Raw genomic sequence first — 20,148 nt, 5'->3', positions numbered from 1 at the left:
AGTTTCTGAGCATAGGAGTTCACTGCACCTAATTTCAGTGACAAGGGAGGAGACAGGGGTGTGGCAACTGTGATATGGCAGTTGCTATTACTTGGAGGAGAACAAAGCCACAGACACACCAGGCGCCTCTCCCAGCCACGTCCACTTTTCATGGCTGATCCAAGACAGGACAACCAGGACTGCTGAGACGCTCATCTCTGCATCTGGCTCCAGGGCACCACTGTGATTTCAGAACATCATCGACCACCACATCCTCCCTTGGGGGTGGTGCCCAGACACCAAAGGCGAGCTGCCCACAGAGGAGACACCCACCTCTGCAGGGAGGAGGAACAGGGCAAGAGAAAATAAACCTCTCAAGTGTTACCTATTGGAAAACAAAAGAAGGACCTATCCACATAAACCTACTGTAAAATTCATTCCCACAGATGCCCAGGAAGAGAAAGAATCCATCAATTACTCTCAATAACCAAGGTAACAAGGTAGCTCAGAAAGAAAATTTAAAAATCTCTAGAAAATAAACTGAAAGACATGGACATATGTGACTTGAATGATAGAATTCAAGATTGCAGTTCTGAAAAACCTCAATGAGATGCAAGAAAACAAAGACAGGCAGTTTGATTAAACTCAGAAATAAAATCAATGAAAAAAATGAGTACTTTACCAAAGAGATTGAAATTTTTAAAAAGAATCAAGTAGAAATTCTGGAGATGAAGAACTCAATAAAAGAGATGAAGAATGAAATAATCAGCTTAGGAAATAAAACTGACTAGTTAGAGGAAATAAGTAGTGATATCAACGATAGAAATCTGGAAATGACACAGATAGAGGAAGAGAGACTTCAGAGTTAAAAGAAATGAAAGAACTGTACAAGAATTATCTGACTCCATCGGAAAGAGCAATATAAGAATAATAGGTATATGAGGAGAAGAGAGACAGAGAAGGGCACAGAGAGCCTAGTCAAACAAATAGTTGACGAGAACTTCCCAAATCTATGGAAAGAACTGGCTATAGAAATACTCATATATCAGTAACTACCCTAAATGCAAATGAATGAACTCACCAATAAAAAGGCATGGAGTGTCAGACTGCATCAAAAACAAACCCAACCGTATGTTCCTTTCAAGAGACACATCTCAGCTGCAAGGACAAATATAGACTCAAAGTGAAACGGTGAAAAACAATACTCCAAGCACATGGCATCCAGAGGAAAAAGAGTGTGGCCATACTTACATCTAATGAAACAGACTTCAGGAAAACAAGATAATAAGAGACAAAGATGGACATTGCATAATGATAAAAAAAGATGCTACAACAAGAAGACATAACATTTATCAATAAATATGCTCTGAATCAAGGAAGACCAAATTATATAAAGAAACTACTAACAGAATTAAAGGGAGAGACTGACAAAAACACAATTATAGTAGAGGATCTAATTACACCATTGACAGCTATGGGTAGATCATCCAAACAGAAAATCAGTAAGAAAATATTAGCCTTAAATGACACATTAGACCGAATGGTCATAATTGACATTTCCACAGCCTTTCATCCTAGAACACAAGACTGTACATTCTTTTCTAGTGTACGTGGAACAGTCTCAAGGACAGACCATGTGTTGGAAAACAAAACTAGCCTAAGCAAATTTAAGAAGATTGAAATCATACCATGAATATTCTCCGAATTGAAGACCAAAAATAACCAAAAACAAAAAAGCCCCACAAATACATGGAGATTAAACAACATGCTACTAAAGAATGATTGGGTCAAAGAAGAAATAAAAGGAGCGATCAAAAGGTACATAGAAACAAAGAGAATGAAAATACATTATATCAAAATTATTTGGTTACTGAAAGCAGTATTAAGAGAGAAATTTATATCATTACAGGCCAATCTCAAGAAACAAGAAAAATCCCAAGTAAGCAACCTAACATTATATCATAAAGAACTAGAAAAAAAAAAGAACAAGTGAAACTCAAAGTCAGCAGAAGGAAGGAAATAATAAAAATTAGAGTAGAGTTAAATGAAATAGAAAACAAAAAGACAATAGAAAAAAATAAATGTAACAAAGAGCTAGTTCTTTGAAAAGACTAATAGAATTTTTAAAACCCTGGCTATACTCACTGAGGAAAAAAGATAAAAGATTAAAATGAAATCAGAAATGAAAGAGAAGTAACAACAGACACCAAAGAAATACAAAGGATCATCCAAGAATACTATGAAGGACTTTATGCCACTAAATTCAATAACCTAGAAGAAACGCACACATTCTTAGAAATATAAAACCATCCAAGACTGAATCACAAAGTACTGGAAAATCTAAATAGACCTATTAACAGTAAAGAAATTAAAATTATCACCCAAAACCTCCCCCAAAGCAAAAGTCCAAGACCAGATCAGATGGCTTCAATAGTGAATTCTACCCAATATTCAAAGATGAATTAATACCTGTCCTACTCAAACTCTTCCCCAAAAAAAGAAGAAGCAATACACCCTAACTCATTTTAAGGGGGCCAACATTACCCTGATACCAAAACCTAGTAAGGATAACACAAGAAAAGGAAACTATAAACCAGTATCTGTGAGGACTACAGATGCAAAAGTCCCAAACAAAATACTAGCAAATCAAATACAACAATATATTAAAAAGATTATACATCATGATGAAGTGGGATTCATTCCAGGGGTACAAGGATGGTTCAACATACAAATTGAGCAATGTGATACCCCATGTAAACAAATTAAAGAATAAAAATCATATTATCAATAGATGCAGAAAAAGCATTTGAAAATATACAACATCCATTTATAATTAAAACATTTAAGAAAATGGGTATAGAAGGAAAGTAAATGAACATAACAAAGGCCATATACAACAAACCCTTAGCTAATATCATAATTAATGGTGAAAACTGAAAGCTTTTCCTCTAAGATCAGGAACAAGAAGAGGCACCCCCTGTCACTACTGTTATTCAACATAGTATTGGAAGTCCTAGGTTGAGCAATCAGACAAGAGAAATGAATAAAAGGCATCCAAATTGGGAATGAAGAAGTTAAACTGTCACTTTTTGCAGACAACATGATTCTATATATAGAAAACCCTAAAGACTACACCAAAAAACTATTAGAAACAATAAACAAATACAAAAAAGTTACAGGACACAAAATCAATGTACAAGAATCCATTACATTCCTATATACTAAAAATGAAGTTCCAGAAAAAGAAATGAAAAATCAATTCCTTTTGCCATTGCTACAAAAGGGATAAAATACATAGGCATAAACAAAGGATGTGAAGGACCTATACATTCAAAACTATAAGACATTATTAAAAGTAATTGAAGAAGACACAAAAAAATGAAAAGATATTCCATATTCATGAATTGGAAGAATCAATATACTTAAAATGGACACATTGTTCAAAGCAATATACATATTTAATGTAATCTCCATCAAAATCCCATGGCATTTTTTCAAGAAATAGCACAAGAGGGCTGGCCCGGTGGCTCAGGCGGTTAGAGCTCCATGCTCCTAACTCTGAAGGCTGCCGGTTCGATTCCCACATGGGCCAGTGGGCTCTCAACCACAAGGTTGCCAGTTCAGTTCCTCGAGTCCTGCAAGGGATGGTGGGCTGTGCCCCCTGCAACTAGAAACGGCAACTGGACCTGGAGCTGAGCTGCACCCTCCACAACTAAGATTGAAAGGACAACAACTTGACTTTGAAAAAAAAAAAAAAAAAAGTCCTGGAAGTACACACTGTTCCCCAATAAAAAAAAGTTTAAAAAAAAAAAAAAAGAAAAGAAAATCATCAGATTTGTATGGAATTACAAAAGACTTTGCAGAGCCAAAGCAATCCTAAGAAAAAAAAAGAAAGGAAAAAAAACAAGCCTGGAGATATCACACTCCCTGACTTTAATTTATACTACAAAGCAACAATAATCAAGAGAGCACGGTATTGACAGAAAAACAGACACACAGACAAATGGAACAGAATTGAGAACCCAGAAATAAACCCACATATATATATGGACAAATAATTTTTGACTAAGGAGACAAAAACATACAATGGAGAAAAGAAAGCTCTAGAATAAATGGTGCTGGGAATATTGGAAAGCCATACGCAAAACAATAAAACTAGACTGCTATCTGTCACCATATACCAAAATTAACTCCAAACAGATCTAAGACCTAAACATAAGACCTGAAACAATAAATTGCATAGATAAAAGCATAGGTACTAAGTTTATGGACCTTGGGTTCAGAGAGGATTTTATGAATTTGATCTCAAAAGCAAGGGAAGTAAAAGCAAATATAAATGAATGGTACTATATCAAACTAAAAAGCTACTGCACAGCAAAAGAAGCCATTTGCAAAACAAAGAGGCAACCAACAAAAATGGAGAAGCTATTTGCAAACAAAACCTCCGATAAGGAGCAATATACAAAATACATAAAGAACTCATATAACTCAACAAAAACAAAAACCAAAGAAACAAAAAAAGTCCAATTAAAAAATGGGCTGAGGATGTAAACAGACACTTCTCTAAATAAGCCTTACAAACAGCCAACAGATATGTGAGAAAATGCTCAATTTTACTAGCTATTAGGGAAATACAAATCAAAACCAAAATGAGATACCACCTAACACCTGTTAGAATGGCTATTAGCAACAAGACAAGTAATAACAAATGTTGGAGGGGTTGTAGAGGAAAAGGAACCCTTATACACTATTTGTGGGAATGTAAATTGGTAGCCATATGGGAAAAAGTATGGAAGTTCATCAAATAATAGAATTACCATATAAAAGAAGCAATCCTTTTTTTGGGGTATTTACCCAAAAAACCTGCAAACTTTTAGCTGTAAAGACATATGTACCACTTTGTTCACTGCAGCATTATTCACAGTGGCCAAGACATGGAAACTACCAAAGTGTCCTTCAGTAGATGAATGGATAAAGATGTAGTATATATACACAATGAAATATTACTCGGCCATAAGAAAAGATGAAATACTCCCATTTGCAGCAAGATAGATTGATGTTGAGATTATCATGCTCAGCGAAATAAGAAATAAGAAAAAGCCTATAACCATATGATTTCACTCATACGTGGGATGTAAAACTGAAAGCAACAAATGAACAAGACAAACAAAGAAACAAAAACTCATAGACACAAACAACAGTTTAGTTGTTACTAGAGGGTAAGGGGGGAGGAAAGTGGTAGAAGAAGTTCAAGGAGGTCAAATGTATGGTGATGGAAGGAGAACTGACTCTGGGTGGTGAACACACAATGCAATATATAGATAATGTATTATAGAATTGTACACTTGCAACATGTAATTTTACTAACCAATGTCACACTGATAAATTTAATTTAAAAAGAAAAACTTAAAACAAAAATAAAATACAATAGTTTGCTTTAAAACTATTCTGGGTTTAAGATGCCAGTATAATATCAATGAAGAAGTATGTCATAAGCCATTAGAAATATCATTAGAATAGCATTCAAGAATGATATCAATTTAGGAATACACGGTATGAGGTGGAATTGAAGTGGTGAAAGTAATAAAATAGTCAAGAAAAAAATGTAAAGAAAAGAAATAAAGGGAAGAACAAAATCTTGCAAAATTCCTTCATCAAGTGGTAGAAAACAGAAAAGAACCAAAAATATAATGAAGAAGGAATAAGAAAAGAAGGAGAATAGGAAAACAAAAGTTGAAGAGAATTTCAATGTGACAATGTCAAGTGTCGATGTCAGCCAGGTTAATGACCAAGGGAGAAGCCATTCACTTTGTATATAAAAGGCATCAGTCACTTCTGCGAGAGCAATTTAAGTAAAACAAGAACAGCCACTCTTGACTAAGAGAAATTTAGAGAATCTCACTGAATAAAGAGTGATAGCAGAGCCTAAAACAACACATTTATCTTGTAATGATTTTCTGGCTTTTGGATCACCGCTCTCCCAAGATGTGTGGTAAAAATTTTTAACTGAAAAGAATGCACAGGACAATGCAATGTCTTCTAACAACCTAGGCATTTATCTACTTCAACAAATACTCAAAATTGAGACCGTAAACACAAGAAAAGAAAATGGTCTCATCTCTAAGCAGAGTATAACCTTAACATATTTTATAGGGAGAAAAACTCAGTTTTATTTAACATTACTCTGACTAGCATTACCCAAGGTAGACGTGAATAACTTTGAAGTATGAAGGGAAAATGGAAATACCACTATGAAAGAGGTAGAATGACAAATGTGTGAGAGGGAATGCTCTAAACTCCAGTACTCATGAATTAGGAGGAAGAACAAAGGCATTGGTGTGGGAAGCTGAGTGGTGGTGAGGCCTGGAGAGCAGATGTAAGCTGTGTATCATTTCACATTCCTTTGCAGCTTCAGAGGAAAAGAGGAGGAGATATGAAAGGATTGGTATGTCATGTGACTAAACATCCCCCTAAACACCAATGGTTAAAGAGCAGAAAAATCCACATAATGCTTTGGAGTAAGAAGAAAGCACTTTAACAGCAGATTCTAGTTCACAGGACACATTAATTCTGCGAGATTGTTTAAGAAAGAGAAGACTTGACAGGAACCGACATTGGTTTTGTGAGTTGAAAATTACCTAGAAGACAAGATACAGAAAAGCTTTATAAATCAGAACTAGAATTCCTCTGCTCTTGAAATTATAGGTCACGGAAATATTTGATTTAACCAGTCTCTAATGGTGCCAGCCTGTCAAACTGAAGATTACTTACACGAGTTGCTTACAATGCAAAATAACAACCCTATTAAATTTAAGAAGGTTTAAAATGCATTTCCTTTTGATGGGATTAAGGAAGTCCTAATATTTACAAAAAGGAAATTAATATTAATTTTCTGAGGGACTGACTGTTTTAAATATATTTAAATAACAAAAGAACTACATTTATCTTTACATTTATTTAGGAAAGGGAATTGTGTGTGAAAAAAATTATGTTTTAAGATTTGCAGGCATTTGATAAATTTTAAATGGTTATGGTTCCGTCTTCTTTATTAATGTGCTTAGCATATAATAGCAGAGGCTACAAAAAAAGAAAAAAGACAGAAAGAAAAGTCAGTAGAGTGCCTACTGCCTTTGCAGAAATCTAAATTTATTGTCGTTTTATACATCTTTATCATTTCCTTTTAGAAATTTCAATGAAATTTTTGTTGTAAATATCTGTGTACAGTGAAATAAAAATATACTAGTAAATTGTATGTACTATAAGGATTAAAAATGTCAAACTTACTTAACCACATGTTTCCCATCTTCCTGTACTGTCTGCCCGAGTCAGCTGGTAATAAAAGAGTAGAGAAGACAAATACTGAGGAACTGGGTTCAGAGTAATCGATGTGAATAGTGCTTTTAGTTCAAGACAGCTATGTTATAATAATCTATTAGCTGTCTGCCTGCATTATTTATGTTACTAAGGACAGTTTTTGGTTTTCTAAGTCCACTCATCTGAATAATCAACCGCAAACTTCTTTTTCAATTGGAAAATGTTTGTCCCTGAATGAGGACAATGCTTTTAGAGTATCAGTATAATCTAGTTACCTAGAAGGTACTTATAAGTTACAATTATTAGACCATGTAGGAGTGCTTATCTTACTTTTTTGGATAAGAATCCCTGAAAACAGAGAAGAGTCAGTGTCTGCCCTAACCCCAGTATTTCTTTGAAGTCTCACATATCATTCATAAAATTCAAGCGAGTTTTATATTCTGTTCTCATAACATATTTTGGTTTATTTTAATACAATTAATATGTTTTAAATTACTTTCACAGAGTGACATAAATGCTCCTAGAAAATATGCCACTTTCACACCACAGTTTCCAGCACCGGGGGCTACCCAAGGGATAAGGCAAGAAGAGTATGTGCTCAAATTTCAAAACAGACCACTGTATGATCTAATTTACTTTTTTAATAATGTAAGTATCAATAGCACAATATATCCAGGTATGATATTTCACTGGAGCTTTATGGACTTTTCTATAATGAAACACTTTTGATGATGATTACACCAAGTAAAAGAAACTCATCTAAGGAGAACATACAGGTCAGACAGCAGGAAGGCATTCTCTAGTTTCAACAATAAATGACATTTATTTTACATGACAGAGTCTATTAAATCATTATACTGCCTAAACTAAAAAAAGACAGTCAGAAAGCATTTTTAAAAAAGAGAATAATGTGCTGCCATCAAATTTGGGTCGTAATCTCTTGCAATAAAATGATCATCCACGGCTCCCTCTGTTGGCTGCTTTGCGGTCCACATACATTTTATAATGAAGACCTTCCAGTATTAAAGATGTGCAAAGATTCACTAGAAATGGTTTCAAATGATCAAAGCAGATTTGCCTCCCAAATTTATGATTAATCACCTTAATCAACTGAGTCTTTCTTTGCAGTTCTACTAAACGGATATATCTGAAAGCAAATATACATTGTTTTTAAAAAGGGCTGTGTGTGTATATATATATATATATATGCGTGTTTCCCCGAAAATAAGACCTAACATCATTTGTCAGGATCACATCGCCTGAACATAAACCCTAATGCGTCTTTTGGAGCAAAAATTAATATAAGACCCAGTCTTATTTTGGGGAAAATACGGTATATATATATATATATATATATATATATATATATATATATATATATATATATATATATATATATAACAAAATGAGTATTTATTTTACATAGTATAGGCATTTATTTTATCAGAAGAAAGAATTTTTAAGCTACACAATATAAATTTGAACAAACTTTTATCCTGCTTTGAGGTAACTATAGATCTCGTTACTAAAGTTCATTTAAATAAGAGGTTTTAAACAGGAGGTTGACAGCCCAAGCATTGATCAGTGTTCTTTACTGCATTCCCTCCTCAGTTTTCTTTCCCTCTCTCTATCCTGCTTTCTTTCTCCTTCCACACTTTCTATTACACTTTCTCCTCTTCCTCCCTGCCTCCAACTGCTACTCCAAGTCAGTTCATTTTCCCCTTCCCTAAGTCTTAACCTCGTGGTCCTGCAGGAAAAAGATGTTAAAACGGTCATTTCAGATTTTCCTATCAGTTCACAAATCTCCCTTTACTTAAACACTTCCACTTTCCTTAATCCTTATACAAAATATTCAAAAATATTACATATTTTGTCTTCTACCTAAAAGCTGGGGAAAATTATGGTCCAACACACAGCCTGGTAAACACTAGTCACACGCGCTATTTCAGGTGCAGCTCGGATGAGTAGAAACTCATGAAGCCTGGCCTCAGCAGTGGAGAGTTGCTCTCCAGAGACCTGGAAACAAATTAAAGGACCTAATAAGGGACTGTCATGTGACTCCACCCTGCTATTTTAGTTTCCACTGTTTGCGTCCCCATTTTAATTAGGCAAAAGTAATGAGCCCTTTGTTCTGCAGAATTGCTCTAAAAACTTCAACAGAAGTCCTTCCGGCAAAGCAGCATATGTTAATTCTGCATATTCCAAATTCAAGAGCTATTACTAGGAATGGGGCACATGTGGGCTTTATCTGCTATTAAGTATTTAGTTCCTATTCTCTATCACCTGCAGTAATACACAGGCAACCCTGAAGGCCTTCCGTAGTAAAAATCCTATGCTGAAATAATCAGGTTGAAAATCAGAAAATGAATCTAAATCTCTTTATTCCTATATGATCTACTACTGTTTGAGGATGACATTGTGAGTTAGGGAACAGGTGACATTAACATCCTTCAGATATCTATTTTTGTGAACCCCCAGATTAAATGAATCCCATCCTAAATTTCAAACATACACACTAGACTGTTATGAGAGCCTAGAAACCTTAGTAAATGCTATCTAAATGCTCAAGACAAAGGACTTACATCTGTCGTTTTCTTTTTTCTGTGTTTTTTATTGTTGTTCCACAGCATTCACCTAAAGCACATGACACTTTAAACCATTGAAAATAGTGAAATCTCAACAATTATTTTATTTAAAAAATTTTTCTCCCTTATTCATTTGTAGCCCAAGGATCACTATGTTTGTAATAATAAATTGCTATTCTGATTTATGTCATTGGGTTTTTTGGACTTAAACTCCATACATTTCACTTCTGACGGCTGTTATTAAGAAGTAGTGTTCTCAGGATATCGCCCATTGTAGCTCAGAGCCAATCATTACAGTTGAAAGCATCCAACGCTTCAAATGATAATGTCAAAAGTGAATTACTGCTTTCAAAATAAATTATTGTTTCGGCTACACTACATTGTGGAAGTAGTATACTTTTCAATAAAGGGTTTAAAGTCACTTTCAATTGCATCTTTTTGAAAGATTTTCAAAATATTAACCTTCCAATATTTTCAGGAATTTCAGAGCTTATTGATTTCACCATTCCTTCTCAAACATCAACTGAACTACTTATAAAACCAAAACAAGCAAGAATAGCCTAAGAGCCACACTATTGGTCCTCTGGCTGATGGTTAATGCTTTCTATTCAATATTCATTAATCTCTGGGTTATTTTCTCTTAAGCTTTGACTATTGGGTATTACTGTATTAACTCTATTTTAACAGGTACAAACTGGGTCATTGGGATTTCAAAGAAAGGCAATAGAACAGCTAGAACAAAAATACTGACTATTCTTCTCCATTTTATCTTGGTGCCTGCAGAATCTTCACTCATGTTATTTCAGAGAACCAAGATGTTTCAGGATAAACCCCAATAAAAGGGAAGTAAAGCACTTTCTAACTGAACATGAAAGGATATATGCAGTACAATTGGACTCTCAGAAATGTCTACAAATCTTCGGTTACGATCCCTAGCTGAGCAGGTTGGTTTCACTGTCAGTTCATGACCACTACCCTCAAATCAATACAACATACTGCTTACCAATTTTACCAGTTTGTTTTTCCCTTCTTCATATCTACAATTTCATACTTTGTTCACTTTTTTTCTGAAATATCCGACTTCCCTTCATCACTTTAATTCAGATGATCTTGCAGCATTCTTAATCAAGAAAATAAAAGCTACTAGACATTACATCCTTCATCTCTCCACCACGCAAATCCAGCTAAATTTGCATGCGTTCTCTCCCTCTTTCTAACTGAAATGGAGAGAGCACCTATACCCTGAACCCCTTCCCCTATAGTCTTTGCAAAGCCCTCCTTTTGTTAATCATCCCTCTCTGAAGATCTTCAATTTCTAATCCTCTATTCTGTCCTTGTCATTAGCATCCACAAAGATCAGTGTACAAAAAAAAAAAAAAAAAAATGCTGATTACTTTCCAGCTATTTTTTTCTACTTTTCTTTTCATCTTAAAAAACAAGTATGAGTATACCAAGTAAACCCCTATTTACATTCACTATCTCCTCCTCGTTACCTTTTGTTCATTTTTCAGGCTGCTTTAATGTGGGTTCCACACCTCACACTTCTGTGACGGTTCTGCTTTTGCTAAGAATGAAAATTATCTTTATTGTCTAACCAATAGATATTTTTTAGTCATCACCTTATTTGACTTTTGCATGAGTTTCTTAGGGTTGCCAGAAGAAATTACCACAAACAATGGCTGAATGACGGAAATTTATTCTTCCACAGTTCAGGAGGCCAAGATTCCAAAATGAACATGTTAGCACAAGGTTGGTTCATTCTGGAGGTCCTGAGGGAAAAACTGTCTCATATCTCTCTCATCTTAGCTTCTAGTGGCTTCCAGAAATCCTTTGTGTTCTTTGGCTTATCGCTGCATCACTCCAGTCTCTGTTTTTGTCTTCCATTGACTTTTCTCTGTGTTTTTGCATGTTCTCTCCTCTTCGTATAAGGATGCCAGTCTTTGGATTTAAAGCCCACCCAAATCCTGTACGATCTCATCTTAAAGTTGATTACATCTATAATGTGACTCTGTCACATTCACAGGTACAGGGAAGTTGTGACTTGAACATACCTTTTTGGAGAGCACAACGTAATTCACTACACCATCTCAACATATTCAAAAAATTTCAAGCTGTTCTGGAGTCACATCTCTTTTTCTTGGCTTCTGGAACACTAAACTTACCTGTTTTCCTTCCTGATTACTCTCTAGTCTCATTTAGGGCCTCATTTTTCCTCTAGCTGACATATATATTTTGGAGATCAGAATTCCACTCTGGGTCCTCTTTTCTTCTTCCTCCATAGTCACTTCCTATGTAATCACATCTATCCCAAAATTTGAAAAGATCTCAAATTTGTATCTCCATCCAGATATCTCTTTTGAGCTCAGACTACTCTTTCCAACTGCCTACATGAATGGCATCTCTTCAATGATTCATATTTCTAAGGCAGTATATCTAAAACTAACACCTGATTTTCTACTTTATTCCTTCTCATATCTTTGATTTCTCAGCAAATTAAACTTCCATTCACTCAGGGATGTTTTAATGCCAGAAATCTAGGAAATTTTTTTTTCATTAGTTTCAGGTGTACAAAACAATGTAATAGTTAGACATTTACACCCCTCACAAAGTGATAATTCCCCTCCCTCAGTCTACTACCCCTCTGACATCATATGTAGCTGTTAAAATTCTATTGACTCTATTCCCTATAGTGTACTCCACATCCCGTGACCATATATATATGTATATATAGCTTTATAGTTGACATTCAATATTACTCAGCTTCAGCTTCAGGTGTACACTGCAGTGGTCAGGCATCTACACAGTCCATGAGACAGTCTCCCTAAAAGACAAGTGTCCATCTGACACCCAACAAAATCTTTACAATGTAAAAATATAGAATGCTTCACGAATTTACTGTGTCATCCTTGCTCTGGGACCATACTAATCTTCTCTGTATTGGTCCAATTTTAGTATACTGGGTCTGACAATTAAGTTCGTGAACTCATCCTAGAAAAAGTGCTATATAATTCATTGCTGAATATCACTAATGTCACCTTCAAATTACTCCCCTTGGGAAGCTATGCACTGATGCCAGTGCCCAGTCCACCCTTCAAAGCAATTTTGGAACTCTTACTGGAATGGCCATCATAGCTGTGATCGTATTACCCTTGATGCCCTGAATGTCATCAAAATGTCTTCCTTTCAATATTTCCTTTATCTTCAAATAAAGAAAGAAGTCATTGGGGGCCAGATCAGGTGAGTAGGGAGGGTGCCCATGAGGGAGTTTTTAGTGTTTACTGTCTAAAAACTCCCTCATGGACAGTGCCGTGTGCACTGGTGCATTGTCGTGATGCAAGAGCCATGAATTGTTGGCGAAAAGTTCAGGTCGTCTACCTTTTTCATGCAGCATTTTCAGCACTTCCAAATAGTAAACTTGGTTAACTGTCTGTCCAGTTGATACAAATTCATAATGAATAATCTCTCTGATATCAAAAAAGCTTAGCTACCTCATTGCAACAAGTTCGCAAATGTAATTGTCCGACCTCGTCCGTGCTGCCGAAGCGAGCACCATCTAGGACATACTGATGTTTCCCTTTTCCTTAGTATCTTTCCCAACCCATCACAACTAATTACCATGATATGTTGCTTTGACTTTTAATATATATTTCAATTCCATTCATTTCCCTCTATTTTCCCTGGCACCAACTTAGTAGTCCAAATGCTTACAAGCATTTCTTATTTGGAGGACTGAAAAGCCTTGCTAAATGATTTTGCTTCTGCATTTTTATGGCCTTCCAATTCATTTTTTTCTACAACAGTGATTATAAACTTTGAAAAAATATATCACAACATTTAAGAAGGCTGATTCAAAAACCTTTCAACAGCCTTCCAATGCATGCAGAACAGAATTCCAAATCTTTTATTTCTCACCAATTTCCAACCCTTGCTCAGTATATTCTGACCTCTTTTTGTTTCTCAAAAATGCAACAACTATTAGATCCTTCAACATTTATTCCCATGCACTGGGACATTCTTTTTCTTCATTCTTCATCTGCTGACCTTATATTGTATCTTCCAGCTTTGAATTAAATGCCACTTCCTTAGTGAGGCATTTTCTAATCATGAAACTCTACCCTTATAGAATTAGTCCTTCTGTTATATTTTTTCATGTAATCCAGTTTTTCTCAGACCATGTACAGTAGTTTGTAATTACTATATATTTGTATATTTTCAACTTCTAGATTTGTTCTAAGGCTATGATGGTTACATATTAAGGGAAAAGTTTAGATTGGATTACAAATCAGAATAATGTAATCCTAATATTGCCCCTAACATTAATTAACTTGAGCAGGATGCTTTTGATCAGAGTCTCACTGTTCTCAAGTGAAGAAAATGACTTATTTGGAAAAAATGGCTTCCCAAATTCTATTGTGACTTAATAGAATTCTGCCACTCTATGATTCTAATAATACTCTGAAACTTTAGAGATAATCAACCATTTTCCTGCTTTATTTGGGCTACTAATAAAAACTTGAAATATGTACATTCTCAATACTGATTTATTCCATAGCTTTTCATGACTATGAAGACATATGTATATGGGTATGGATGTATTAACAGCTGGCTTTTACTCAAAAGACTGGACCCAGGAAAATTTTAAACATTTACCTCACAAAACCACCCCATTTCCCCCATTTTATTGCGTCCATTTTCAAATATAAACTCATATACGCTGTACACTCTGCTCATCCTTGAACTATTCAGGGTCATCCAGACACTCTCATGAAGCCTGGATCTTCCTGAAAAGCTCATCACTGTCAGATTCCTCTCACCCCAAAAGACATTTTTCCCTTAGATTCTCCTAAAATCTCACTCTATCATAAATCCAGTAATTCTCTTTCTAAATAGATAATTAGCTAACACAATAAATTATTCTATGCTGGGTTGGTAAGTTCTACAGGTAATAAGTTACTCTTTCCAAATAGTATGTTTCTATTAGATGAATATATTTATATATCTATAATCAATTTCAACAATAAACTATGTTCATTTAAATTCTAAAACTATGTCATACCATTACTTTAGTGTTTTAGTTATATATATAATAATTCCTTATAAACTTATATATTCATAATGAAAAAAATCCAAAATCTAAATTAAACATATAGATATATAAATGGAAAATCTTTTACTTCCATTTTGGTTTAGAAAACAAAATTTTGCTATTAATAATCAGTGAAATCAACACCTTTCTAACATGTAGTATCATATTTCTAACAGCATGGATTTAGAAAATGTAAGATTGTTGCTAAATGAAAAGATGAAGTACTGTATTATATCTTTTTCAAGAAGACATTTCTCAGCATAGTCTCCATTGTTTGCCTTTAAAATATACTCCAATTTAAAATAAATGCATTATCTCTTAATCTTTTATCAGTGTCCTCTTTAAAATTCTAATTATTAACAACCACACCTTATTAAATATTATGTAAACGTTTTCTTAAAACAATTATTTTTATGCACCATGTTCACTGGCTTGTCAATGTGATTAAGATATTACAAAAAAAGAAAAAGAAAAGGAAAGCAAGGAAGGAAGGAAAATATTCTCTTTGGTTGCTATATGTGAGAAAAGAAATTGATTAGGCATTCCTCTTTATTTAAGAGATATATCAGCACATAGAGTTACAGTCTGCCCTCATTTAGTCCTTTCATTTGTGGTACTCCATTTTACATGAGAGCACATCTATTTGAATCTATTTAATATTCATGATCCTCTCACCAGCCTGAGCAAAAGAGCTAAAGCATTTGATAGCAATCTGAAGAACTTGATTAACAATGTACTAATCATCAGTACTATTGACCTGATTCAAAAATGTTTTCAATTCTTCCATCACTTTTATAACCAAAGATGATTGCATTACTTTACCATTTTTTTTATTTAAATAAAACCCCATGAACTGAAAATATCGAACTATTTCTACTAAATGCACCTTGTGACAATCTATTTTTAAACTAAGTTCTAAAGTGACCTATAATAACCAATTAGTATTTGAACATAGGAAACTCTAGAGCACAAGTAGTCTGCAGTAAAATCAATTCACTTTGCCTTCACATCACTAAATGTTAAATTGTGCCAAGGAATTAATTTTGCAATAAATTGTTATTGTTGTCACAAAAATCCAACTAAAGGATATTACTAGGAGTAATTATCCATATATCAAAATGCATTGAATATAGAGTGTGAACTATAATTATCCCCCAAATTGCTTATCATTCAAATGTTAATTTTAAGGATGTTATTTTTATAGCCACAACTTTTATTTTTTAATTTTCAAGAATGTATTTTTAATGTGTTCTAAAAATACACTACTGGCATCGTAAATTTAATGACAATTTATGAACATACACTACACACACACTAGTATATCACTTTGGGACTCAACTATTAATTATCAGTATTACATTAATATAAGATGATATAGTGATCTAGAGGTGGAACAAATTGCCTTTTGTGTCAAAATGTCACTGGCAGTTGAGTGTATCAGTGAGCTTGTGTAGTATCACATATATTTTAAAAAGAAAATAGCACAATACAATTGAATATATCTGAGAAAAACAGCAATATCATTCTCCACATTGAAACATATCTCCATATTAATTGGTCCAAAGTGATAACTAATTTTGCTATTTTCTATGCTCATGTTCTTCTACTTTTTCAAGTACTATGTTCTTCTACTTTTTCAAGTTTTTCAAACTATATTTAATATCATATTCAGCAGCACACCTGTGGCAAAGTATTTGAAATCATGATTTTTTCATTAGTTTAAAATATTTTCATTCTGCACTTTATTTTTTTCCTGAAATTTGATCATAAGTACAGCTTAGAGATCATTTCATATATTTAGTGTATCATATATGTTTAAATCATTATTTAAAGTGGCAAACTTGACAACAGTAATATAATAGATTCTAATTTGTTTAAAAGTATAATCTAGGCTACAACGTGAGAATCTAATTTTTCAAAAAGCTATTTTATTGTTTTTTTGGCAAAGTCTACATGTAATTGCATCAAAGTAAATAGAACAAAATACTTAGTGAAACAAATAATGCCTCTATGCTCCTGAGGGCCTGGCATTTCTGAGAATCATGCCATTTCAGTCTATGTGGACAGGTCTTAAGAAATCAAATACACCAAATTTAAATGATTACTGTTAAGGTGATTTTCTTTCTTACTTCCAATCCAGTTATTTAAAATTAAAATCTCATCAGAATTTTTTCTGTTCAATAGATTTTAGCTTACTACTAATAATAAAAAATATTTTCAATTTATATTTAGGAGGAGTCATTTCTAAGGACCTTTTTATGAGTAATTACAAAATTTCAATAAACAATACTGTATGTCAATATTTAATTATTATAAAGCAATGTATCTTTTAAATTCCCAGAAGCATAAAAATCTTTGGAAAACAGTTAATTAATCTATACAAGGGTTAATTTCCTGATATAGTTGGATCTGTCATATAAAACATTTTTTAAATAGTCTAACTGAAAAGTGTGCAGTCTATTTTGGAAGAAATTTTCCAGATAAAACACTGCCCATCTGTAAACAGCAAAATCAATATAATGAAAGCATTAGGCTATATTCTGTGTCTTAAATATTAAATAAAGGTAGATAACCAGGCATTTCAGATATGATAGATTAATTTCTTCTTCCTTTTCCACATTTTTTATCCACACTAGTTAAAGAAATATAAGGAAAATCATGCAAATAACTCAATAAAGTTTTATTATTTTCTTTGATTAGACTACGCTATCTTTGCTATGTGTAAATAGTGATACTGAATAAAATATTGTGATAAAAACTCTTTATTTTTACATGAGTGAATTTGGAAAATGAAGATTCTTTTAAACAGTTAAAATGGTTCAGCAATCTAAGCTGCCTTGGTTTTTCCAAAACTATTGGTTCATGATAGAAAACTGCCTTGTAGATGATGAACTTAGTATAAATTTGGTATAAGTGCATGGTATTAAAAAGTCCCCTAATGCTATTTGCAAAAATTTCTGCAAAGAGGCTGCCCACTTGGTCAAATGATTTATTGTACTAACCATGTAGAATAGAAAACTAAAAATCTAGATGAATTAAAAAAAAAGAAAATTGAATCTTCAAATACTTTTATTTGAATCTTCCATTCTTAATGAAAACAAAGTTGGTCAAGGCTACAAAAGGAAAGTTGGGTTTCCAAAAAATAAACTACTATTTCTCCTTCTTTTGTTTTCATAGTGTCTGGAAGCACAAATACACACAAAGTATTCGCAAGTATTAATATATATAAATGATCAGTAACAAAATGACTAGCATTCTTCTTTCATGTAATTGGATGAAAACCACCTAGCTAATGCTGGACATGAATAGATATCACATTCATGTAGGTTATATCTTAAAAGTTCCCTATGGCCCCATACTAAAAAACAGACCAACATAGACTTTTGACAAAACAAACAAACAAAAAAGGATCCAAAGATTATTTATGTGACGTTAAGATCAAACATTTGCTCAGGTCAAAATATAAGTTGATTTCTGTGGGCGTGAGGAATAGAATGTGTAGCAATGTCTATAATCATTACTTGTCTCAAACTTTATATAAGCCACTTTAGATAATAACTCAAATTACTCTTCTGATGAGGCATATGCTCTTAGAGCTCACTTGGCAACAAGGTAATCCATAACTCTGAACTGGACCAGAAGAACATGAGACATGTATTTCATGGTTGAGTGACCTGGCTTGATTGGTATTTGCGTAGGTGATATCTATATCATCCTTAAAAGTGTGGTTAATACAGTCCATTTGTGCTTACTAAAACAACCTTCTATAAATTGAAATTTTTAGTTTTAAACAGCTTTGGAGGCATTCAGGTAAATACAGCAAGAGTTTATAATTAGTCTGACATTTCTAGACACAATTAACTTGCAGATTCAAATATTTGATTTACATATATAAATATCATGCACTGACAATTCATAATCTTCCTTTGGAAAATGTAACTCCATCATAAGTCGTTTTCTAGTGGATAGTCATTTAATTCTCCTTACAGCTACACATACACATATTTCTGACATTCAGATCTTTTCTTAATCACTACAAAATATTGCTAAGCAATAGGTTTCCTGGCCTAGTAGCAGCCTTACAGGTCTTATGTGACTTTATAATATAAATATAAAGTCTTCAAATCTCTGTACATAAAATTTATCAAATTAATTTTATTTTATAGATTCCTTTTACATATTTTCTACTATCTTTTCATTTCCTCACAAAATACACACTTTTAATTAGTTTATGTATCAGATCTTTTATTTTTTTAATTTTTTTAATTAAAGTTTATTGGGGTGACAATTGTTAGTAAAGTTACATAGATTTCAGGTGTACAATTCTGTATTACATCATCTATAAATCCCATTGTGTGTTCACCACCCAGAGTCAGTTCTCCTTCCATCACCATGTATTTGATATCAGATCTTTTAAAATCAGAGTATTAGGAAGTCACTTGTGAAGTTATTTTCAATATGGCACTAAAGAAATGAAGATATTGAATCAAACTTCATGATCATTGTTCAAATCCTAGAATATAAATTTATTTAATGAAGTAAATATTTGTCAGGGAAATAGCTATGATCCTTTACATGTGACTTTACCAACTGTCTGACATTATTTACTGTCATATTTGCATGTACCTCTTTTGTTAAATATTTAAGATATGGCAACATCCTATCTGAAAAATAAGTCAGATAAAGGAAATGAAGAGAACCATCAAATAAATTACAAAAATAAAACCTTGATTTATATGAATGGGTTGAAATATACACTCAGTCACTGATAACCCCCCCAAAAAATATGCATCTTTTTAGATAGCTATTGTGTATAAACCATTTATTTTTCATTATTTTAAGAAAGTGTTGCTTAAATGGGGTTATTTTTTATATGGTAAAATGTTTAAATTGAATAGATTTAATTTTAGCTCCAGTCAAATGTGTAGTTGTCAAGCATTTAATGCTGAAATACATTGCCTTAAGAAATGGTATTTTAGAGCTGTTTGCCTTTTAAATTCTAACACTCTGTATATTTATTTGTCTAGCCGTTATCAAGGAGACTATTGTAGCTGGAGGCGTCAGTAGGAAGACAACTAAAGGGCTACATCATGTCAAATCCTCAAGTAGGAATTATTGCCTTTCTTGCCTCAGTTCCCAGCTGTATTATGTCACCAAATCACATCACAGTGTAATCAAAGATGA

The 20,148-nt window shown here is 33.4% G+C and overlaps 1 non-coding gene across 1 annotated transcript; it reads right to left on the bottom strand.

The window, feature by feature from the left end:
- Positions 1-12,746: 12,746 nt before the first annotated feature.
- Positions 12,747-12,851, bottom strand: LOC141568016 (U6 spliceosomal RNA). Its single transcript, XR_012491031.1, has one exon. It is a non-coding gene; the product is annotated as a U6 spliceosomal RNA (small nuclear RNA).
- Between the last annotated feature and the right edge of the window lie 7,297 nt (positions 12,852-20,148).

The sequence above is a fragment of the Rhinolophus sinicus genome, chromosome 17 (genome assembly GCF_057876585.1).
Source record: "Rhinolophus sinicus isolate RSI-liver-muscle chromosome 17, RSI-T2T, whole genome shotgun sequence".
NCBI lineage: Eukaryota > Metazoa > Chordata > Mammalia > Chiroptera > Rhinolophidae > Rhinolophus > Rhinolophus sinicus.
Note: the sequence above shows the minus strand (reverse complement) of the source record. Positions and strands in the feature narration are given on the sequence as shown.